The sequence below is a fragment of the Ammospiza caudacuta genome, chromosome 11 (assembly GCF_027887145.1).
Source record: "Ammospiza caudacuta isolate bAmmCau1 chromosome 11, bAmmCau1.pri, whole genome shotgun sequence".
Lineage (NCBI taxonomy): Eukaryota > Metazoa > Chordata > Aves > Passeriformes > Passerellidae > Ammospiza > Ammospiza caudacuta.
Window position 1 is genome coordinate 17,418,320 of NC_080603.1, and position 25,677 is coordinate 17,443,996.

The window sequence follows — 25,677 nt, forward strand, 5'->3', positions numbered from 1 at the left end:
TTTAGTGTTTCTTTCCACTGCTTGGACTACTTTGTGAGGCCGCTGACTCCTTTTTGCCCTCCAGCATGGACGGTCATGTTGTGTGCTGAGCAAGCCAAGGCCTACAGTGATCCAAATGCTGAGGGTGAGCAATACTGAGCTTAGTGGCCAACTCTCATAGTCAGCCCTTTCACTGAGTCATACCTCATTACTCAGTCCTAATCACAGCTATCAGAGCTCTAACAAGGCACCCAGAAATATCAGTCATAGAATGGCTAGGTTAAAGCATGGTTAATGACCATCTCATTCCAGGGCCTCTGCTGTGAGCAGGCAACCTCCCAGCAGATCAGGCTGCTCACAGCCCCATCCAGACTGGTCTTGAACACCTCTAGGGATGACAAGTCCACAGCCTTCATGGGCCAGTGCCTCACCACCTATATAGCAAAGAATTTCTTCCTAATATCTAAACCTAATCCAAATCTACCTCCTTCATCTTACAGCCATTCCCCCTTGTTCTATTACTACATGCCCTGGAGTCCATGCTCTCCAGGGATTTTCACCCTAAGGAATAACAGCATTTCCAGGAGCAGCCCCTATCCAGAATTCCAGAGGCATAAGAGGAAATCAAGTGGATTCCTAAAGCTCACCAAAGAATTATGGCTCCAAGCAAAGTTGTGAAGCTGCAATGAACTCTCAGAGCATGCAAGACCAATTGTTTTCTTATGACTGAGCAGCAGAGATCAGTCTGCACATTAGTGCTGTTTGTAGTATGGAGACCTACTTTAGTTTAGGCACTATCAGTAAATAAACACACTAAGAAGTCTAGTCCTAGCCTCCACTGTTGAGATTCTCCTAGTTGTGGGATTCATCCTTAATTCCTGCCCTGAGCAATGCTTGCTCTCCTTTCTCCCATTCACCAGTCTCAGCTGTGTTTTTATCAGTCTCCCTCAGGATCCTGCACAGGACTTTCCCTGAGACCTTCCATTGTTCCTGTAGGTTTTACAGATTTGGTCTGAGCAGCTGAACCAGGGAGGGGAACCAATGACCCTGGAGACTTCCCTGTTCATACCAACCATAACTCTTTTTTTCGGCCAGAACACAAGCCTACAGAAGGGCTTTCCTTAGACTTATGGAAGATGCATCTAACATGATCTAAAGGGGTGGGGTTTTGGTAACATATATACTAGAAAAGAGAGAACCATGTAGCCCATATTAATTTTTTTTGAAGCAAGATGTTAAGATATGTATTTTCCACACTTTGGGAAAAGGCCCTGAAATCCAGTATTGTGGTTAAGAATTGTGCCAGGCCCTGGTCATGTCCATCTGATTGATATTTGCATTTCATAGATCCACAATAACCACCTTCATCTGAGAGCAACAGCACCAAGGACAAACCTGTTCAGCCTCACTCATATTCCCATCCCAACAGAGGAAATATCAGGAGGATTAGCTGGCAGACAATCAACACAATGAAACTGCTTTTCCTTCTTTTATTTTTTCTTTTTAAGAAGACATGTATAATTTGGCAACACACAGCCTCCCATAGATATGTCATGCAAGGCATCTCCTTAACACCATTGGGACCCCATGAACTTTGTCCTCTAATGCCCAAAATCCTGCTCTAAAATATGGAACTTGAGGAGGACAATTAAGCTTATTTTTGTCATTAACAAACAATTTCCAATCTCCTTCTCCAAAACAGCTGGACCACTCTAACTGGAACTTTCCAAAACACAAAGGAAAAACAAAACCAAGACCAAAATGAGAGAGAAGAATGACCTTTTGCACGGTAGGCATAAGCTGAAGCAGTTATTGGGAGCTCTTGCAAACACTGGCTTCTCATGGAAAAGCCTTAACCTTGTTGGTGATCCTGACATCCCTACCTGTAATGCTATGCTGTAAAGACTGACAATCTGCTGAATGGCCTGCACCACAGAGAAGAATTACATTCTCCTGCTGCATAAAGGAAACATCCCAGCCCTGAGTTCAGCTGTTGACTTAACTGCAGATGCAAGGCTTGACTCAAATGAGAGCAATTCTGCCCTGGACAAGGTATTGCAGCTCGTCTACTGCACCATCACCTCACTTCACACTGCACAGAAAAAGTCACTCTAAAGATTAAAGTAGCACTAATCTGGGTGCCAGCCAAGCTTCCTCAGCAGGAGACAGCTTTTTTCAGAATTAAACAAACAAACAAAAAACCCAAACCCACCAATCAAGCAAAAAAAAAGTCACCAAAAAAGTGTGTCTGTCACTCTAGAATTGATGTCCTTTTAGCTCATTTACTCACCAGGCATCATGTTAAGGAGCCATAACTCAATTAGTACTTCAGAGCTTTTACTTGGCCTCTACACCTAGTCTTTAGAACTTCCTTGAATTTCTTGCATATCCAGACTTTCCTTTTGAGTTGTACTCATACTCCAAAGGAAAATAAAACCAAAAATTGAAAAATAACAAACACTACACACCACTTACAAAAGCTCTTATATTGCCCAGCAAACAAAGGCTGTCGGCTTTGGGCTCTTGCTGTTTGGTACCTACAGACAGCAGCTGTTTTTCCCTTTACCTCCTTCAGTCCACACCCAGACAGCTACAAAATATACAGTGCAAATAAAAACAGGCTGTACCTGGATATCCAGCAGAGAGCAACTCAAAATCCATCTTTTCTGTGGCTTAAGGGTGATATACCTGCCATGCTTCAAGAGAACAACTCCTTGACATCCATTCTGGGAGCTTTTTCAAGACCAAGGATCCTGTAGGATGAAAACAAACAGAAAACCCACAATGCAGAACTCATTTCATATTGTTCTGATTTAGGGACTGAACAGCTCTGTCCATGAGACATTTTACTTCGGGTTTCATCTACACCACTAGTTCAACTCCCCTTGGTGAGTTCTCTGGCTTGAGACTTCACTCTTAGCTTTCTGCTGTCTGAGCAGGCTACCAGATTCTACCTCCTCTGTTAAACTGCTTTTGCCTCAACTCATCAGGTTTACGTTGTTTTTTCTTCTATTCTCCTCTCCACCAGGGCCAGGGGAGTGAGGGGCTGTGTGGTACATGACTGCCAAGTGGGGTTAAATCACAACACCCTCACAAACACAGGCTTTCCTCAGACAAGCTGTCTGATTATGCTCCATCCCCAGAGCATAATGTCCCTCTCTGCTCAGAAAGTCACAGGCCATCCAAGCCAAAAGCATGGAGCTCATCTCTCCTAAGTGGGCTAAGCATACCTGGGGGTGGCAGAGGACGTTCCTCCTGGGACAGCCTCTGGCAATGCTCCAAGACAACAGATGGATGTTTGGTTTTGCTGCAGTGTGGACACATCACAAGCTCTAGACATAAAAGCAGCTAGCTGGAAATTCAATGGACGTCTAAGGGTTAATCTGCACTTGTTTGATTGTCAAGCACCTGAGATATGACGACAACACATTGGCACACTGTAATTGCAACATATTATTAAGTACCTTCAGTCCCCAAAGGCTAAGACACTTTTGAAAAAATAATAAAGCTAATGCACATAATAGCCTGTGTCTTGTTATTTAAGAAACCTCTTCCCGGCATTGGACGTCGACAGAACGTGTAAATGCACTTTCTCCAATAACTATGCACAAGGAGCATTTTGATGGAGTGCCAGAAAGCACAATGACTGCTCTACCTTAGCAGTGCACTGAAGATGACATGTTCCCTTTAGAACTAATTGCTTTATTCAAAGAAAAAAAAAAAAGCCATTTACTAAATCCTAGCCTGGTCTCTCCCCTTGATGAGCAATTTTAGACTGCACATTGGAGCTTTTGTTTGTTGCTAAAAGACGGGGAGAAAAAGCATGTTTTGTTAAGTAATTTTAATTTTTATTTTTAATGGAAAACAGTTCAGAAGGGTATTTTTCATTATATTACATGAACATTTGCATTATATATTCTGCTGGGCCTTCCCTTATGTGACTCAAGGCTGATGACAAGTTCAGGCTGTCAAACACAACCCTTTGCATCTAATAAATTACCCTACACCAAGATAGTTATAACTATTGACACAGACCAAGCTATACCTCTGAAAGTCAGAAAGTACTCTTTATTATCCTGGTTCTGCATTCTCACATACATAATAGGAAAGCACTTCAAGAACTGCTTCCAAAATTCACTGCATTCTTACTGACAAACTGCTTCCCATCTCCCTTTATTTATAAAAAAATAAATCAGGAATTCCTCTTCTGGTGCCTTCAAGAGAGAAACAGCTGTAATGACTTAATAGACAAATCAATGCCATTTCCAACAGAACTATTTCATTTTTTTCTCCCTACTTCGAAAAATTAGAATAATTTCACAAGGAGCCCTAGGGAACAAGCTCATGAAAATTCACAGAGCAGACAGCATGAGGAAAAGTGTTTGGTTATATATTTCAGGAGGCAGGAAATGGGCCTATCTGCTGCTCTGTGAGCAGTGAGAATAATTATGCATGCATTTGCTGCATCCCATAATCATCATCACCACAAAGATGACATTTCATAGCTGAGTTGAGAATGTGTTTCCCAAAAATATTTTTTGTTTGGAAGGAGAAATTGTTCCAAATAACGTCTATGGAGGATAGCTATAGGAAAGCATAGATTTGAGAGTCAGACACTGTAGAGTCAAAACCCTATCACCAGCTCTCTAAATAATTCTATCATTAATTCCACATCAGCAAAATGGCAATACATCTGTCTGTAGCAGAGTCCCAGGCTACTGGGGATTCCTGTTAGATATTATAAAGTGGTACGTTAACATGAACTACTCAGACTGTGTTTGCATAGGGGAGCTCCTGTGGGCTTTGATCAGATTTGGAAGGGGACAACAATTCTCTCCATTTTTTGATCCTGGTGAAACTGTTCATGGCCCCAGCCATTGTGTCGCTATAGAATGACAGGCACTAAGAACAGGAAGAAATCACAAAGAGTTGTGTTTCTTAGATGCACCTCTCCTGCCCTCAGACAACCCAGAAGCAGAGCTCATCTGTGAGCTCAGTAGTGAGGGATGGGACAGGAGGAAGAAGGACCAGCTTGAGACATCAGCAGACATTTCTTTCCCAGGAGTATTTCCACCCACTGGGTCATGGCTAGTACCAAAGATGCACCAAAGTCTTACTCTCAAGGGGATTACTTGCCCAGTTCCTCAGGCTGAACTTGCTGGATTCCTCCAGCAAAGAGGAGCTGCCCCAGAACCAACCAGGGTCACACACCTACCCAATGCCTCCTCTGAACTCTGCTTTTTTTGCTGGTTCCACATTAGACTATGACAATCAGTCACAGAACCACATCTTATCACCTTTTCTTACTGTGATCGTGCTAAACCTAGCCTTGCTCCTTACTGATTCTCCAGCTTGCATAGAGAAAAGATCAGGACACAGCTGGACCTGTAGCAGTTTCTCCATGAAATAAACTGGATTGAAATGTAGGAAGTAATGGCTGCTCCTAATCATAAGAATTTAAGTGAATCATTTCATTTGTGTCCCTTCTAGTAGTCCTGACATCTTGATGTTTTTCTTCAAGGGACTAGAATTCCAAAAGTCTTTTAAAAAGGTAATTTCTATTTTCATTGGAGTAGCAAGAAAGTGGGGTCCTGGTTATGACATAGAATTTAAAGAGAAATGAGTGTGAATAAACCCCCACCTCTGGAAGAGATGTATTGTCATATTAGGCACAAGGACCTCATTAGTGGGCACTCTGGATTACAACACTCTTTTGCCCAATATTCCAGTAGGACTTTGGCTTTCTGATCCACACCAGCTTCTCACAGCCAAGATGTTTATACAGGCTGATTGTCCTGCTATGCAAGAGCTCAAAGGAAACCTTACTTTGTAAATGGTTCCTCGCAGCTAAGTAGTGCCTAAATCTTAATGCTGGGAACAAGTGCCTGCAAAAGAATAGTTTTCAATGCAATGAGGGTCCAAGACCTAAATTAGCCACAAGCCTGCCTTTGACTCCTAGCACACACAGACCAGAAATCCTTGCTCTCTGCTACCTAAATATGCAGCAGCTACTTGCAAATGCAAAGCATACTCTCCAGGTGTCCTGTGCAGTACAGAGCACACTGTGCAGAGAACTGCTACCAAACTCCAAGCCAGGACAAGCTGCTGGCTAGACAAGAAAGGAACATTCACCCAACAATATGATGCCACTTGCGCATTTGGGGGAGGAACAGAAAAACCTTGATTTGTTCTGGCTATAGATGAGGACACAGCTTGAAATTAATTGATTGTGGGTACATTCAAAGTAACAGCTTGATCCACTTCCAGCAAAATCCAATGGCAAAACTCTGGTGCAAACACTGAGCATGCCAGACTTTCTTCCCAAAGACTTCACTGCCTGGAAGCAGTCAGACCGTCCCTGTCACATTGCTGGGGAAGTTCTGAGCAGCCATTCAGACCTGGGTTCCCTCAGTGGTAGGGATTAGAAGAGGAAAAATAGGCAGATGGTGAAAAGCTCTTTGTTTAAAGATTTAGATTAGATAAATGGATTAATTGGGGTGAAACTTGCACCAAGATCCTTCAGCCAGGAATCCACTCCACAGGCTGTTCTTTCTTTCTACCTGTATGGTCTCTACCATCACAGCATATTGGAACCTTACCTTATACCCAGCCTTTGAGGCATGAGGATGTTTGCAGCCCCCTTTCAAGAGATACATCTCTGCAGAATTAGCCTAAGTGCTCCAACAGTGGTTTTCTGTAGAACAATCCTTTTCTCTTGCATGTCCAGTCTCCATTTTCTGCAACACCTTTTTCCCCTACTGTTTGCTTTGCTTTTCCCCACTGATACCTTACACTCAGCCCAGAAAGCAAAGCTCAGACAGTCTGCTTTACTGCCAGTTACAATCAATTTAACTTCCTGGCTCTGGGGCACCTTTTGTTGGTCTTGTGACCACTGCCACACAATTCTGTTTAAATCCAGAATAATTTGCTGACGTGGAAATTAAACCATTGTTTTTTTTGATGCCATTAAACCAAAGTGCTGACAATTGAAACAATCATTCCAGCAAAATGATCAGGAGTATCCACGTTTGTCATCCAGATAAAGAGTGTCCAATTCATAAAAAGCCAAAAGATGAGTTCCCAAAACACCAATATCACAAAATTGGAATCTGAGTGTGTTTTCTTAGAGCTACTTAATAGAAAGAAGTGTCTTTATTTAGCACCTGTCATCTCAAGTTCTCAAAATGCTCTCTCAAAAATTAAGTTTCCTAATAAGCTTTCCTAGCCAGACATCAGGCTCCAATTTAAAAGGGGTAAACTTGTTTAAGGTCACCCAGCATGGGAAAGAAGATCTGGGAAGCAGCTCCAGGAATCCAGAGGACCACACCCCTCACTAGCCACTAGACCACACAACTGTCCTCATTTCACTTGAGTCATTATTAAGCAGGATAGAAGAACACTGTGGTTTTATTTTATGTTAGCTGAACTCTTGTATTAACATTTTACTGTCCCACTGATATTTTGCTTAGAACATTCTGTAATCCACAAATTAATATGTGAAGAACATCCAGTACAGTTTGGAGGAATAAAAAAATTATCCAAATGGCAAAGAAGTTTTGATTTCCAGCAGTTTCATAAATCAGATGTGCTGGACAAAGAAGGTTCCTTATTTTATCACATATAGCCTTTTGTAATGCCAGCAAAACTGCTGCCCTTCCCAAAACCAAGCAGAAACCCTATTGTTGCGGCAAACCCCATCTGGTCACATGGAGAATTTAAAACCTCATGGCATTCTGTTTCACATAGACAGAAAGGGAGTTCTGCTCCAAAAGCATGACAAGAGCCAAAAATAATTTTGCTTTACCTATGAGCAGTATCTGAAGTTTTTGTTGCCTGTTCTTATTCATGACTTCATGTTTTCTGTGATCCTGCCGTTAGCTTCTGGGATAAGGGTTTCTTTGTCCTGCAAATTCTGCCCTATTCTCATTTTTCTTAAATCACTTTGTTAAAGGGTTCTTCTGGGTGGAAGCAGATCCTCCCCTTCCAAGGACAGATATGTGCTGCATGCAATGCAGTGAAGTGCAAATCTAAGGCAAAACCCAACTTCAATTCAGAAAGTCTTTGAGCAAAGCAGCAGGAAACTTGTCCATACTTAGACTGGGCATCAGCCCTGCTTGCCCAGAGTGCAGCTCGGGAGGTCAAGGAAGACCATCACTGCTCCCAAAGCCCAGGGCTCCGGCCTGAGCTGGAGAGTCAGCATGGAGCTAGGCAGAGCACAAACCCTAATCTGAGCTGAATTATTTAAAATGTGTTAATGCAAACTAATTAGCAACCGTCCCCCACCTGCCGGGTGCCATGGGCTGCTCCTCCCCGGCACCGCCGGAGCTCTCCCGGTGCTGAAGGCTCCGGGCGGGAGCAGAGCACGGCCGAGTGTTAACTTGGAGCGAGGTTGCAGGAAAAACGCAGTTAGAGGGCTGGAACGAGCCTTTGCAAGGCCAGCTGACACTGATGGAAGGGGGAATGCCAGCAGGGAGCATCTGTATTGCTGACATGAAATATCTGGAGGAGAACAAGTGTGCTACATGTCAAGGTTTTGAGAAGCATGGCTCCTTTCTGCTCCCCTGCAGCCTTTGCTAAATAAAATGGTGCTCTCCCTCTGCCTCTCCTTGCAAAGCTAAGAACAGTGTAAAATTCCCCAGGATGATTTAAGGGAATGTTTAAGGGAAACAAAGCCTGGTCCCTCTGGTCATTAGAGATATTACACCACTTCACCCAAAAGCAGCTCACCTTAGCATCCTTGGCCAGCTTCCAGCTTGGGTTATCAGAGCCTGCACATCTAAATTCAACTCTCAGCAGTAATCAGAGAGGCTGTCCTGCTTCATTTTCACGAGTAAACACTGTTCTGGATCACAATTCCAGCCAGAAGTGAATGTGACTGGACATATGCCTGGACATCCAGCACTTTGAATGTGCTTCAGGCACATCTAGAATGGAAGAAGTTAAAATACAGATCAGAAGGTCAAGAGGAGGTAGCTTTAGCAAGTGTCTGGTAGGCATGAGCCCAACACAGCTGTCATGGCCTTACCCAGAGAACAGAGCCAGTTTGTGGGTCTCCTCTTTAACTCCACCTGGAATGACAAAACAGAACTTTGATGTCCTAGACTGCAGCAACTTCCTTAGCATACACAAAATAGATTTTATTTTCTCTGTCAGCATAACTTCTTGATCACTTATGACCACCCACAGACTTACACAGAAGTAATTCCTGTGAGACCAGCTCTCATTCTGTGCCCTGGCTGGTATTTTTCCCAGTGTTATCATGTCTTTGAGGCTACTTCAAGGATCCAGCAGTGGCTGCACACTCAGTGCTGGGCTGCTGCAAGTTTGGATTCTGCCAGACCATGTGTTACTCCAGAAACAGTATTGTTAAGTGCAATAACCAGTGGGCTAATGCTGAGTTTGTACTGTACAGAGTCAAACATCAGATTACCAGGTATTCATGCTGCTTTTTACCAAGGAGAGCAAAAATATATGGAAACAAGTTTTAGCACTCTGGGCCCATAACAGAATAAGTACAGTAGGATCAGGAGAGTGTAACCTAGTGTTATATGAGATTGAATCTGTAATCACTTCTCCAAATAGGAAACTGCATAATAGAAATTATTTTAATAGGACAAGCACACTGCAGGCATACCCATTGCACCCATCAAAATTACACTCAGGGAAAAGATAAAATATGACCTGCCCCATATCTGGTTATTATGAGGTCTCAGAACATACACAGCTACTCAAATTACTATGTATATTACTATTGTGCTTGGAGGCTGCACTGGAGACCTTAGCTGCCCTATAATAATACCTGCCTAATATAATCAAAGCTGTTCTGCCAGTGAAAGTTCAGGGCTACTCCCCACCAAGTGACAAGCTATGACTGAGTGCAGCAGGAGGGACACAGCTAAGCCTTTCCTCCAGAGGCTTTCAGCCTGGGCAGGCAAGGCAGACAGAGACAGATGGACAGAACAAGGCAAGGCAGGAGGAAAGTTTTAAAGCAATGTGGTGTAAGTAATGGCAGTGCCACAAGACTGGGGACAAGAGATAAAGACCTATAGGACATGTCCCAGAAGACTCAGCCTCAGGAGAGGCTCAGCACTGTGGACAGCATTACTGTTGGGTCTTACTGCAATCCATCGAGGTGACAGAGGGAATCTGGCAATGAGCTAAAACCCTGTAAGTGCCAGGGAAACCTGTGCCAATGACTTTGTAAGGACACAACACATTACCTAGATGAGCAACGGCTGCTTTGCTTAAGACACCGGCAAAGGGCAGCCAGCACTGGCAACACACATTAAAACAAAGTGCACAAATACTTCATAATGGGATGCAGCCTCTCGATGCAGCCTCTCAGCTCCTCTGCTAATGTCTAGGTGCACAGTCCTTCAAACATGCAGCTGGGTGTAACGGAAGCTCCAGCAGAGGTTATGGATTTCTGCAGGCTGATGACACAGTTGAAACAGATAAGCTTGAGCTACTGCTTGCAGAACAGCAGTGTCCAGAAGTTTGGCCCTGAAAGCAAAGTCACTGCACTACATTCTGCAAATAGTCAGCAATGCCAGACTTTTCAAAAGAGCTTAAGATTCAAGTAAATAAAATAAGGACAAGGTCATAGACATCTTTCATGGCTTGCCTGTGGTCATGTGCCATTCTTGCCTACCCAAAAACACAGCTAAAATCTCCTGAGCTCCAGTCTAACATCTAATCCAAGCACCTCACCTCCTCTTTGGCCAATACTGCCTTCTCTTGAATAAATCAAGCCACAGAGAAGACACTTCAAACTAGAGTACAGCCTTTGCTCTGAAAACAAACACGTTTAAGAACACCAGCAACTATGTTGCTTCATCTACTATCAACTGACAGCTAATTTGCTAGTTTTTTCCAAGTATCTATTTGCTAGTCAAACCTCCAAAAAAGCTGAAGACAATAACACCTCCTTCTGCACACCAACATGCTTCTTCCCCATGGGACAAGATCTGTTTCCCACAGTGATGAAAAGCTGTGTCTGTAAATGCTCAGAAATGCAATTCTTCTTGCACTTGTCAGTGGCAATCAGTAAGGTCACTGCAGCATGAGCTGCCACTGAATGTGTAAAGGTGTTCAATTAATCTTTGCTTGCTGAGAACTCAGGGAATTTAAGTAAGGTCAAAGATTTAAAAGAGATCAGGAGATTCCACACTCCCACTAACACAATATGTCCTGAAGAGCTGACACAGACATATAAGTTACTCCACTGACAAAAAAAGGGTTTTTTTTTTTGCAATCAACATCCTAAGCACATATACACTTACTTGGAAAGACAGTAAAACATTTGGACAAACCACCTATGCTTGCTGCCCCCCCCCCCCCCCCCCATTATAATGACAAATTTTCCTTCTGCAGGAAAAGGCTCCAGCTCTTTTTTGGTTTACAGACTGTTTGTTCTGCAGTTATCACAAGGTTACCCTGCTGACCTGCTTCCTCAGGTGGAGACTGGACAGCTATGCATTGACAGCTGCAGTCCTGGGGAGACCACCAGCCACAAACACCTCCTTTTTCTCTGCTGGATGTAGGGTAGAGCTCTTGAGGAGCTGGGCACTGCTCTCACACGCTAGAAAGCAACAGATGAAACAAAAGCAATAGGAAGGGTGCAGGAAATACTGCTGAAAATAGGGGAAGTCACATAAAGAACTCTAATCCAACAAGAAGAGCCATGTGGGCCCAGATATCCCACAGATGCCACACAATTGAATTCTGTCCAGGCACATTAAGAGACCAGAGGCCTTAAAATTTTGCTCCTTCAACCAGCCTCTGTTCCTCAAGGAAGCTTACCACTGTAACCCTTATCACCCTGTACAAGGGAAAGACCACAGAGCTATGGAGATGAAAAATGCAGGATAGAAACCAAGCAATCAGTGGCAGGATGAGGATTCCCATGAGAAATGGGAAACAGTAGGTGCCACTTTGAGAAAGATCTACAGAAGTCATGGATTGTGCCCAGACACAGGCAGGTGACAGGAAAGCAGCCTCAGTCAGAGACTCCAAACCCAGGTGCCCAAACATGAACCAAAAAGTTCTCAGGCACAGCTGTACTGCAGGCACTTACTTCAGCAATTCTGAGTATCTGCTAAATGACCAAAGCTAGTGGCTCTTCCCTCAGCACTAGAGACAACATTTGGGACTAGTGATGAAGATACCACTTTTTATGGTCTTCACCACACTGAAGGAGGCAGCACTGGAATAGCCCAGCACACCTGTCAGCTATCCCAAGCAGGGCTGGTAATGGTGCACACAGGGATCTGCATCCCCACCCAGGTCAAACCTCTGTGCCTAAGAGCTCAGCAGGACAGCACTCAGCCCAGCTTAAATCACCAAGATGCAGCTAAAAGGATCCTGACAGTTTTTCATCAGACAAACTTTCATTATTGTTGGTTGGACTGCCTCCATTATTTTCTAATGCAGAACAGATTAGAAGCTCTATTTTTATATTGTGAGATTTTTTTTCTGTTGTTGCAGGAATCCATTTCAGTATTTAGAATAAGTAGCAGTCTCAGAACCCAGCTTTTCTGATCATCTTACAATTGCATCCTTGCAAACAAGCAGACAGATGCTGCTCTGATCATCAGCAATGAGAAAACAGCTTCTAAATGGCACATGGAGCACAAAGCTGTGCTTGTGTCACCCCCACAGCTGCACACGTAGCAGGGGATTCCCAGCATTACCCTACCAGGGAGGGCAAGCCAGGGCAAGGAAGGAGAGTGGCAGGAGTGTAATTTTGCCAGCAGTGTTAAAGCAGAGCAGCCTCCAGGCAGCTTTATGTCCAGCGAAGATAAAGAAACAAGGAATCATGATCACAGTGAATTCTTGCTCCAGCTTCTATTTCCTCTCTCCTCAACTGAGCAGGGAAGCTGGGTGAAAGACAAGACTGTCCTATTCCTGGGAACAAAATCAGGAACACTTCTGGGGAGCTAAGTCACTCTACAGAGTGACAGCAAGAACTGTTAATCTTCCAAAATAACCATACAGGGCATGTTTATAACACTGATTCCTCCAAACAACATCCTCTCCCCTTCCCTTGGTCTAAAATATCACTCTGCAGACAAGGAGGATGGAGAAGATGGTGAGCAAAATGGTCCTGGGATAAGAGCCCACTGAAAATATTTACAAGGAAAAACATGCATAACTTTGAAGACAGCCAGTATGGCTGGCAGACCAAGCAGAATGAATTCTTGCCTTCAAGGTGACTGCTAGGATTTATAAGACCTTAGTCAGGAGATGACAGCATCCATAGCCTATGGATTCACATAGTTTCCCTTTTACAAACACAGAACACCATCATCACCACCCCCATATACCTGCTTGCTCTTCTGAATAGCTTCATCTTTGGCAACACTAGCCAGGCACTGGTCCTCCACATGCCAGTGCAGAGCCTGGTAGGAAACAAGGACAGTTTTATTCAGGAAATGTGCAAAAATGAAACACCATTTTGGGAAGACACAGCAATAATTCATCTGCTTAAATGATCAACAAAATACTTTCCCATGTCACCTTGGCAATCGCCCGACAGCAGCGTTCCATGACCAAGAGTGGTCCAATGGGCAAACATCCCTTTTCCACATTACCTCCCTCTCCCATCCACCAAACCCCACTCATGGTTTGGCATCAGTGAGTAGCAGTGCCCTAGCACAGCAAGGTCACTCAGGGAACAGCTCTGTAGGGCATCTTGCAAAGTATTTATTGATTTGTGGTGAGAATTCACCACTGAGCCCAACTACATGCCACAGTGTTGGGAAGGGACTCACTGAAATTAACTCTGCTCATTCCTCTGGCATCTCACCCAAAATTTCTATTCAGAAGCTGTTTCTGCTTCAGCATTTGTTGAAGATTGCCATTAAATGCAAGTCTTCAAAGGGAAAGTCATTATTACACAAGAGTAGAGCAAAGACCTTGCTGCAGGGAATCCATGTCCCAGTAGAAAGTAAAAGCCACTTCGCCAGTCTGTAATTCAGCTCCCACCACTCAAACATTTTTAAGTCTGTGTCATACTAGTGACTCCCAAGGCATCACTCCAAGATTTGTGAGCACCTTATTTGTATTTCCTTCTCTCCCAGAGCTTCTCTTGTATATATAATTGTATATTAAAAACTTCTGCGGAAGAAGCAGTTCTGTGCTCATCCTTTTTGCTATTCAACAACACATGAGCAGAAACTTCATCACCTCACTATCTTCTGGGCCATCACACTGAAGACTACTATGTGGCTATGTCATCTTATGAAGGGTCAAAGGCTGAATAGGAGTTTACTCACTGACCTTCATACCACCATTTTTAACGCCCTAAATTTTGCAAATTGTGTCCCAAATGGGAAAATCTCATTCATTATCTGGAAAGTCAACATTTCTCATCTGCATCCTACAGCCAGAGGAGCTGAGTCATCAGCTGCCTAAGTTAACTTCCAACTCTCCAGAAGAAAAACCAGCATTTAGACACCCCTTCTCTCAAATCTACTCAAACACGAAGTTGACACAGACTCATCCCTGTTTATCTCTAAAGTCTCCAAGAAGGAAAAACACTTCTTTTACACCAGTGTGTGCAATATCAACACTAAAGATGTCTCTGTCTGTGGATGCTTGTTCAGGTACTGCAGAGAAACAATATCTTGCACAGTTCAAGCATGAGATTGATTTCAAGGGTGACCTTAGACCAGTTTAACATGAAAGCTGCAGTCTCTGAGCCTGCTCTGAGAGGAGGGGCTGGTGTGGGGCAGCTCTCACGTTATTTGTTCTGCTCTGGGTAGACTAAATCCTTAAAGACAAGGAGAAAAGCAGCCTCTCCCACCCTAGGCATAGCCAGAGGGCTCCTACATGAGAGGCCCTGCTCTACAGCTACCTGCTGCAGCACTGTCAGTAGGTGCACACAGGGCCCCAGGATACCCTGGGTTGCTGAAACACAGGTCCAGACCCTCCTTGCCTTCCACACAACCCAGAATCAGCAGCAAACCTCCTCCTCTCCCCCATTCACAAGCCTACTCCATGTATTTTGGGGGTTTTGGGTATTTTTCTTTTTATAGCTCACCTCACTTCACATCTGTATCTTTAGCCTGAGGTCTGGGACTAAATTGGCAAAAGTTGAAGTTCAGAAGAGAACATACCCAAAAAACAGGCCTTCCTTCTCTCACCAAACAAACCAAGCTTAAGGCAATTCCCACCTAGCAGGCATCACACCCAAAGGACAACACAAATAGAAACAGCCTCGCAAGCAACAGCAAATAAGATTGAAAGAAGTGTGACTTGGCTTTCCTCAGTAGAAGCGTTAACCTCCCCTGAGGTCAGATCCCACACAAACATGGGCTTTATTATCAAGGAACAGAAAGAGCCATTGAAGAGGCACCAACACCTGACAAAAAGGTCTCATAGCCCAAACCACACACTTGGTTCTGTGTATCCACTTGTCCCTAGCTCTCTACCCAGTCCCAACATTCCTATACGCCTTAAAGTGCCACCAGCCTCCTGCCAGGCAGCTACCCCTTGGATGTTACAGGTGATCTTTGTTTCAGGAAATAAGCAGTGAGTTATTTACTATGTTGATTCATTAATTTCTCCCTGATGGTTTTGGAAATAGCAGACTTCATTTGGCTTCCAGCAAGTCCCATAAGAAACAAACCATGACATGAAGAAGGATCCTTGTAGCCACTACATAAATTTAGGATTTTGCTCATGAGTTCATGTTAATATAATGGCTAAAGGGTGTCATACTGCATTAGTGCCTAGCTACAGAATAATTTGTTATCAGAATTGTATTCTAAGCCATGGCTCATGTTCTCCTCAAATCCTATAATGGGTAAGTTAACACTAAAGTATGGCTTCCAGCTGGGAGAAATTTAATGGTACTGTTTTACACAGCACACCTCGTTAATAATAAGCAGTGCATTGGACAGATGAAAAATACCTATCTTACATATACTGAACTAACAAGGTCACACATTGAGATGTTAATATTGGTATGGCATCATACTGAGCTAGAAAACCTCCTGGAGCATCTTCTATCTCTGCATTACACGTAATGCAGTGTAAGAAAGACAGCCAAAAGTTGAAGGACAGTACAGACTGATTAGACACAAGCAATACTCTAATGAAGCTGGGAGAAGCAAGGATAAAAACAAGATAGCCAAACCAGGCAAAGAAATCAGATACTCAGGAGTACAGTATCTACAAACCTAGAGAACAACAGAAAAGGTGCTCTGGCGGGTTCTATGGCTTTGTCTTTCCCTAATGGGAACACGAGAATAAACTTGCTTAGATAACTTTTCTGCATTTAAGAGTTTCTTCAGATCCATTTACATTTTATTCCCAGCCATATACAAAAGAAACCCCAACATCAGCCTGAATTCTGACCTCTAATTGTACATGACTGATCCAGGAGTATTTGGAACATTACAACAATCTTTTCTAACATGTGTATCAAGCCTTTTGCTTAAACATCTTCAGAGTTCGACTATGTTTATGTACACACTCAGAAGTCACAGGAAGCCTACAGGCCTGCTTCTCAGCTGCTCTCTGGAAAGAAAAGACAAGGGCATGGTAAGTAGCACTGCTTGATTAGCCATGACAATAATCAATCCTGTGGGCTTCAGAGTGGAATATTCTACATCAGAATAATAAGGAACAAAGCAAAACAAATGAACAAAAAATTAAGCTCTTCTCTGAAAAGCATTAAAAACAAAGCCAGATCATACCAGACTGCATGTCACTTGGAAAAAACTCTTAGAGGAGGGCTCTGGGTAAGTTCCTGAAGAGATATCTCCACAGGTAATGCAAAAGAACAGGCATTGCTACCTCCTGGACCAAAGGAGAGTTTGAGACCTGCATTTGACCAACATGCAAGTAGAGACACAATTCTCATTTCACTGCTGCCTCTTGTGCAGGTGAGTGGTAGAAATGACCCCCATACAGCTGTTACAGATGTCATGCTGCTTTCTAAAAGCAGAACAGCAGGGAATTAGCTGAGATATCAGCACTTTGTCAGAGTGCCTGAGACTGATTGATGGTCCACAGTTTTGCAATAAATTTTAAACTACTAACTTTCAAACACAGGAATGTATGTGCCCCTATTTTGCTTTAGCATCACTGCTGCTAAATTGAACACACAGCATATCTGAAAGCAGGAATAGGACACAATAAAACAGTGACAAAATAAGAAACCGACCCTAGTTCAGATGCCCCAACTGAATGGAACTTCTTGTCTCCAAACCATACAGGACCCTACATTTTCCAGCACTTTGTCCAATTCACTTCTAAGCATCTCCCAGAGGGAAAAATATTTCATGGTCTAATAAGCATCAGTATTGGGAAAACCAGCTGACATTTCCCTCTGGGGTTAATGTGGGCTAAACATAATGAGAATTACATTTTGGCTAAGTAATTCTGCTTCCTCTTAGATAATTTCAAAGCACTCATTTCAGCTGAGGTCTCAGGCCTCAATGCCTTGGGTATCTTAACCTGGTTTATTCTCTGTGATATCTGCAAACACAATCCAAGATCTACTGAAGTCAATAGACAAGGTAGCTTATCTTAAAAAGTATTTTTCTCTATTGTAAATCCTAAGGTCTGCAATGGTAAGGGTGGCTAAGTTTCCCATGATTCAAAAAGCTTGAATTATGCATTAGACAGTTATTAGAAAGCACCCTAAACAAATATTGGTCACTTCTGGTAACTGAGCATGAGGTATGTTATTTTTAACATGTTTGGCTAACCTCACCTTAAAAATCTCTAGTGACAAGAACCCCATGACATTCCCAAATATTTCAAACTACTGCATTTGTGTCTACCACTGGGAAGGTTTCTGAAGGGCTCAACCGGATTCTTTCTTGTTACAATTTAAGTGCATTATTTCCCAACCTATCCCCATTACTATGGAAAACAGTGTCCTTCTCCCTCTCTCTGCATGGGTTTTTCTACATTTTTTGAAAACTCTTTTTGTATTTTATTTTAATTACAGTTAAGTCAGCTTTTCCCCCCTCCTCGTTCTGAGGTTATGTTTTTAAGATCCACAATTGTTCTCCCTGTTCTCCTTTGGCATCTCCCCATTGTCCACATCTTCCCTGAAATGTGCTCAGCAAATTGTACACAATGCTCCAGCTGTTTCCCCAGGACTCTGTAGACTAAAAGAATTACAGATGAATCTCCTGACACTGCATGAGTAACTTGCTCATGGTTCTTCAGAAATTTAAGAAATTTGTGCATTCTCCTGCTGCTACACAGCAACTCAAGATATCCTCTGTTCTTCAAGATGTGGAACAAGCTGGCAAAGCTCTTCAGAACTACAAGTAAGGGATGTTAAAAAGAATACAAATTTAAAATAGGGTTTCCTTAGAACTTATTATCCTTAGTTTAAAGGGAAAAAAAAAACTAAAAACCCCAAACTCTCTGCAGACTTTCATTAACTTATCTGTACTGTCAGTGCCAGATCTGTTTTGAAGTACACAAGCCTGACAATACCCTTGGAAGAGAAAAAGAAATGAGCTATTCTCTGGAGGCATTATTATGAATAGCATGTGTTCCTGGCCTGTTTCCTCTGGGCCTATTTTATGAATCAGTCCCCAGAAAACAAAATAAAGAATCAATCTCACCATAAGGTCACTGTGAACTCAGCTTTTTATTTCAACAGGACAGTAACTAACCTAAAAGCTCTGGGCTGCTACTGGGCTTGATCCTGAAATGAAATGGCACTACTGAAACAGGATTAAGCAGTCTTCCAAGCTCCAGGGTCAGCACCGTGGGTGTCTAGTTTGTGCTGGGGATGTTGACAGAGGAGCAATCTCTCAGGAGGGAGAGCACCTAACCCAGAGTGATCACAGAGAACAGGCAGCTTTGTGATCTTTCCATTCCAGGCTAGAAGTTTTAGCCCCAGAGCATCCCCAGCACTGGCAGGGTACCTCACAGGACCTGAATCACAAAGCAATGGTTCAGCTGTTGGCCAGTGCAAAAGTGCACAAAACCATTGCTGCGCAGTTCACAACAGGGAAAGTCAAAACAGGCAATCAAACAATCCAGAGGGGGTTAAGATACAGAGACCAGGATACAAGGCAAAACAAAAAGAAAGATGATTATTTGGAAGCCCCCCAAAGTATGTGTTTCCACTGCTTTGGTCCTGCAAGTATGTGAAGACAAGCTGTTCCCTCCCAGGTTGTCATGCTCTCTCTTTATAGGCTTCACTGGCCTTTGAGGAGGTTCATAATAGATATTTGAAGAGGAAAGGCTTGTACTGGACTATTATTAGTCAATGGAAGGAGAAGATAAAAGGAAATGAACTTATTTTTTGAATTCAGTGCCCAGAATTATGATCTAGATTCATCTAATTGTACTTGGATCTAGAGAATTAGTTCCATCCACTGTAACAAATGGAACCAATTGCAAAATCTGGATGTGGGTCAGTGTTTAGAACCCAAGCCAAAGGTTGACAGCAGGCTTTGTTACAACTCCTAGTATTTAAGGAGTAAGAGAAGAAAGAAATGAGAAAAGAGACACTATTGGCACAAATTTGGCTCTGAAATGCTGAAGCTTTGGTTATCAGGATACCTGTTGCTCATCACAAACACAAAATGAGGGGGAAAAAAAGCAGTACCAGCCAACCTTCTAAATATGATTAATAATAGAATGCACTAGGAGGAACATTAAAGCACATTTGGTCTGGGTGAACCTCTTTCAGTAATCTGACTGGATTTATTGCTTTACAAAAAATTAGGGAGAGCCTAATAGAAGACGTAAAGGCCTTCGGGCAAATAAATGAACACTAGCAATGCTTTGATGCCATTTAATCTACTGCTGCTTCCCAAAGGCTCTCTCCACCCCACTCACTACCTCAAAAACCATTATTTTCATCTCCCAGTCTCCCAGGGGCTGGAACAGCCACATGATTGTGCTGTGCTTCCAAATACTGCAAGTTGTAAAGTTGGGTTTTTCTGCTTCCTAAAATACACACACAGGTTCTGAAGACTCCAGGTGAGCTAACACATTTCAACAAAGCCCATTTTATGCTTCTGTTTCAAACTGTTTTCCAAGCTCGCAGCTAGTGGGTAGGAGAAGCAGCAGTGGCCGGCGTCAGTGAGCACCGTGTGCTGACTCAGTTTCCGCTCATAAAACAGGCTGGGAGCTGCAGGACAAGCAGAGCCTTTGTGAGGGGAGGCACAGAGGTGTCAGGTGCCTCAATCATGGCAGCAGGAGCCAGGACACCAGCATGGGGACAGGGATGGGCAGCCACCCCCCTCCACTGCTGGTGGCCCCTTGTCTTGAGCAAGGGGTGTCCTCCTCACCAAGCAGCCTTCCAGGGGCACCAAGGACGCTGGTTGATGTCTGCAGAGCATTCAAAGGTCCTGGCCACCAAAATCTTTTAGAAGCACAGACTGAAGCTGGAATTTTGAGTCAGCCAGTTCAAACAGTAAACAGGACACTCACTTTTGACAGGGAAGGGGTAATTGGTCCTTGGCACTGCTGAGACTCTCACTCTGGACAGAAGAGCTTTCTGCATACCAGAGTTCAGCTCAAACACCAGATACAGGCTCTCTACAGGAACAACTGGCTGCAGATCTCTGCTCTGTGCATATTAGCTAGTGCCATCCTCCTGAACCAGCTCTTTCTAGGCAGAACTATTTTAAAACTGACCTTAAAATCTCTTCTACAGAGCCAGCAGCAGTAGAAATCCTTGGTTAGACTGGAGGCTGCTTGCTTCCACCACTCACCAGCATTTCCAAGCATTTGCAGAAGTAAATTGGCTGAAGAACCGGAAAAGATGGTTTCAAGAAGCATTCTGACACAGGACTTGAGCACTGAATTCCGTGCAGCTCAGGCAGCAAATGTTGACATTAGGAGACTGCCCAGCTCTGTTCCACCAGCCCTGCTTGACACAGGGAAAGAGTAGGGGAAAGCCACAAGAATATTTCAGCTTGTTAAACATGACAGCTTCATCCCCCAAACGTTGGGTACAAGGGAAGTTTTGCCTCAAGTGGCTGAAGAGGAATTTATAGCCAGAGGATGGGAGCTATGAGCAGGATTTAAATGCCAGCCCTACATAGAAAACTTTTGGTTTCTCTGAACAGGGCTACAGAAAAAAAAAATAAATCAAGTCCTCCAAATTCTAAAAGAATCCCTACTTTTAACCTTTGACAGTTTGAGCCTCTTAACCCAGGATCACTTCCTCCCAGTGGGTTCCCCCCAGTTCTGAGGCTGGGGGTTGAGACCTGTGGAAGAAGTAAGTTGTCCTTGCTGCATGTGCTTTGGAGGACTGGGAGCCCTGCAAGACATGTTGAGCCAGGACAAACCCAAAGTGAATTTGTCTCAAGTGGCAATAGTGATGTCTTAACAGGCTGGTGAGAGTTAAAATCAAACCCTGTATCTACAGGACTACAGCAAGAAGATTAACATCCCAAGCTCTCAAGTTGGCACTGCTCTGAAATATTCTTGTCTTTTGAGTTTGATTCTCACCCTTGGTTTTGGTGGTTTTAACTTTGGGGTTTTTTAATAGGTTGAAATTCTAAATTAGGCACGTAGAAAAGATCATAATACACACCAAATTGTAATCAGTATTTCAAGTTAAGCGATACTTACTGGGATGAGCCACATCTCCAGACCTGAATTTCTCTCTTTAAACACTAGGGTGGAATCCTGCCTCAGTGATAAGGTCAGGCTTGAGTCTATATTCCAAAGAGATCTATTGCAGGCCCAGTGAGTAATGCTGGGTGAGAATCAAGAGAGCCAGCAGGCATAAAACCCCCGCCTTCTTTCAAAAGTTAATTCTGAAAAAAACAAAACACAACTGACATAAACAAGGGGACTCTAATCTATAAAGGGGATGAAAAAAAAATTAAAAAATATATTTGCCATCAAAGATTGTTTTGGTCTGCTAAGAGTGATTTTCCATGCCTGTCCCATGCTTTCTGCAAGCGCTATTTGGATCGAACTGCGGGGCGAGGGGAAGAAAACCACGATTTAAAAAAACAAAAAAACAAACAAAACCAAACGTTGCCATTGCTTGTAGGAGCAGGGAAAGCTGTTCCAGAGGGAGCACCTGTGCCGGGAGAGGGCGCATGGTCCAGCGGAGCCGGAGCCCCCCAGCCCCGGAGCGGAGCGGCCGCCGGCGCCTCCACCTGCCGCGCTCGGCTCCTGCGCTCCCATCCATCCCTTCATCCCTGTTTATCCCGCACAGCTGCTCATTCATCATCCCCCATCCCACAGGGGCTTTTTTTCGCTCCGCTCGCCTGGCTCCATGTTAGGGCTCGGCTGCCTTACACGACACCATGACCTACTTTATTTTTTTTTTTTTATTTTCCTCCCGGAGAATAGCAAAGCGCTGCTTCAGTGTGGCTTGCAAGGAGGAAAAGCAAAATTAAGGAGTGCTGGCAGGGCAAACCAAGGCCCTTTTCAAAAATTCGTGGCTGTTTGTGAGAGGTTAGGCAAGGAGAGGCGAGGCCAGTCCAGGCACTCCAGACTGCACAGCTGAAAACAGGACGATAACAGAAGAATAAGAGAAGGGTCTTGTGCTTTGAGTCTGAAAGAAAACGCCTCTAATAATTTTACCAAAAAATCAGAGCCCACAGAGCTCTGATTCAGCTGGTTCAGAGGCAAGGGTAAGAAACAGCATTACGGGCAGCAGCAGTGATTCAGGGAAGAACTGAGGAAAGACTGGCTCAGGAAACGGTCTCATTGCTGTCCTCCCCTACAGACACCATCTAAGGAAAATGCTTAGACTCAGAGCCTCCAAGATAATCAATTACATGCCTATATACCAGCAAAGTCAATCAGCTTAACCATAACCCTGAGGAAATCCTGCTATCTCCACCACTTTCCAGTGCAAATTACAAATCTACATTCCTTTGAGGATGTGGATTTTAGTCTCCATATGTCTCCCTTCCCTGGTGTTTGAGAAGAGATAAAATTTCACTAATTCTTCAAGGTATTCTATGCAGCAGACTGTCAGGCATGCCTAATAATTCAGTGAAGGGGTACCTAAAAGAATAATCTGAAAATATCTACTCCTAAAATAGCTAGAATTCAGTCTGCTCCGTGAGGCCAGATGATCCTTCAAGAATTTTTGATTCTCTCATCCATCCAGACTTCCTTAATTCTTGAGCTTTCAAAAGCTTGTCTAGCACAATTTTAAGGGTACATTGCTTTGGTTTACCATGGCTTTCTTGAAACACAAGGATGGTTGTCCTTGGCAGGCAAGCTCAGAGCACAACTACAGCAGGGTAAGCAGTATTAGTCTGCACTCTAACAAGACTGGAGAGTCAAGACAAGCTATTTCCAGACTGGTATTTGCTCTCTTCATTGTTGGAGAGCTTGCAGGACAAACAGAATGTATTGCCATGCTTGCAGGTCAGGCCCAAAGGGTCCCCATGACTTTTGCTCTGTTCATTTCAGGACCTGGTTTGCAATGGGGCCAATGCAGACATGGTTTGGCAAGAACAGCAGGAACCCTGGCAGAACTCATGTGCCTTGGGATAACACTCAGTGGGAATCGCTGGCAGAATTGTAACCTTGGACCAGAGGCAGTGAAAATCTGACCTAAGGAATAGCTCCAGCAGCTGCAGGCATTTATATATTCAATCAGAGAGCTTTAATCATTACACTGCCTGCTGCTAGGGAGGAGCTAAAGAGCTTTAAGGTGCAGCACTAAGCTTTGAGAGCTTCTTACTATCAAGTTTAGGACCTGATCCAACTGGACATCTGCTGGAAGCTACTGCCACTGTACTCACCAGCCACTGATGCATAAGGCTATGTTGCTTCTGTTCAAGGAAAAGGATTTTGTTTCCCTCATCTCTGAATAACCCCTTGGGGTTTATTCTTGTTGGGCACGTCAGTAGCTGGGACAGGAGTTGCTGAATGTCCGACACATCCTACTTCACCAAAATACAGACCCCATCCACGCCAGTGGTGTCCCAGATACACCACTTACTCTGTGCTGTGTCCAGCTGCACTGGCCCACAGGGAGATGCTGCACTTGGGAATGTTCCAAGCACCAAGCCCTGCTGGAGAGTCAGCTGCACACTGCAGCCTCTCTCCTGTCACATACCATCCATATCTCCTTCACATGACCCACAGTGGGTCATATGTTAGTAGGAAAAAAATAAAAATCAAAAAGAGTGCTGACAAACTGATCTTCACTACAGAACACATTTGTGAATAGCAAACAGGCTCCAGGGCTCACAACCTAAATGCAGATACCAGCAGCTCCTAAAAATATATCTTCAAAAAAACTCCCCACACCTGAAAACTGCCCCTCAGTGCAGGAGACACTGTTCCCTTCTGAGCATCTTTTTTTTCCAGAGCCCTTCTGGAACCCAGCTGCTCTGCATAATCCCTGCTTAGGGACAACACACAGCAGCCCAACACAAGCTGCTCTCAGTTTTCCACTGCAATTAGCATAGGTGGTGTTTATCTTATTTTAGAGTGACCTGGCTCCTCTGGGGAAAGCCCTTGTCTCCAGTTCACTCAAAGACACAGCAGCTGCTTCTCTGCTTTCAGCAGGAGGTGTCCTTGCAAATGGCTGGGAGGGATGAATAGAGGGCAAATGAGAGTCACTACCACCTAGGCACTGAGTGTGCACAGGCTCACTGCTAAACACCTGCAATTCTTCCCCAGAGGCACAAATAATTTTCAGTGGCCTTGTCAAAGGTCCAGGGAGCTGCTTCCCAAAAGCCACAGATTCCCTGGTTTGCCCAAAACTTGCAGACAGAAGAATATAACAATCCCCTCTCAGCTGACTCACATGCAAAGAATATACACAAGAGACAACTGGCAGCATCAAGGCACCCTGCACTCTCTCTTGGCTCAAACACATGCTTTGGGGCTTTACAGATGTGCAGCTGGCATGCCCCAGGAACTACTTCCCTCCTCAGATATGTGTCAGCATGCCTAGAACACACCAACGCAAGCATCTGCATTCAAACAGGGGCTTTTGAAGCAGATCTCCGGCTTGTCCCCACTCACTGCACTTTGGATCACTTCACAAGGTGATCTTGGAGGGTGCAAGGGAGACTCCTGTCAGATGAAGCCAGACAGAGAGACATGCCAGAGCATACCAAAAACCCTCCAGACACCCACATCCAATCCTAAGAACTGGAGGGTAGATCTAATCCAGAGGGAAACAACCTCAGAAACACCAACAGCACTGACCTCAGCACCATCTGATTTACTCTGCAGAGCCACTCACAGGGCTCAGTGACACAGAATCCCAGAACACTCTGAGCTGGAAGAAACCCACCCTCAGAACCACTCCAGCTATGCTGTGCTCCCACCCATCTGATTGCTTTCACCTGCATCTTTACCTGGTGCTTCACTGATTAGTCCTCAGACACAATCCCTCAGCCTTTACTGCTTGCAATTGCAACAGCTATCCAAACAGGGCCTTTGCTCTCCCTGCCCAAGATGTCTGAATAAAACAAAATTAATTCATGGCAGTTTTTACTACTTCCGAATTTGCTTTCTACAGATGCTTCCCCCATTTCACCAGGAACCATTATACTTCAGTTTCAGTTGCAGAAACCATTAACCCATTATGAATGGGCAATATTGACCTATTTTGAAAAGCTGGTTCTAGTTCCTTTACCACAATAAACAATAGCAGCAAAGCTGCTTAGCACTAGCCACCTTCCAAGAGGCTATTCATATTCTGGTGTTTGTGCATGGTTTACGGCAGGGATTCTGCATTGTTTATTTTCTGTTTCTCTGCAGACA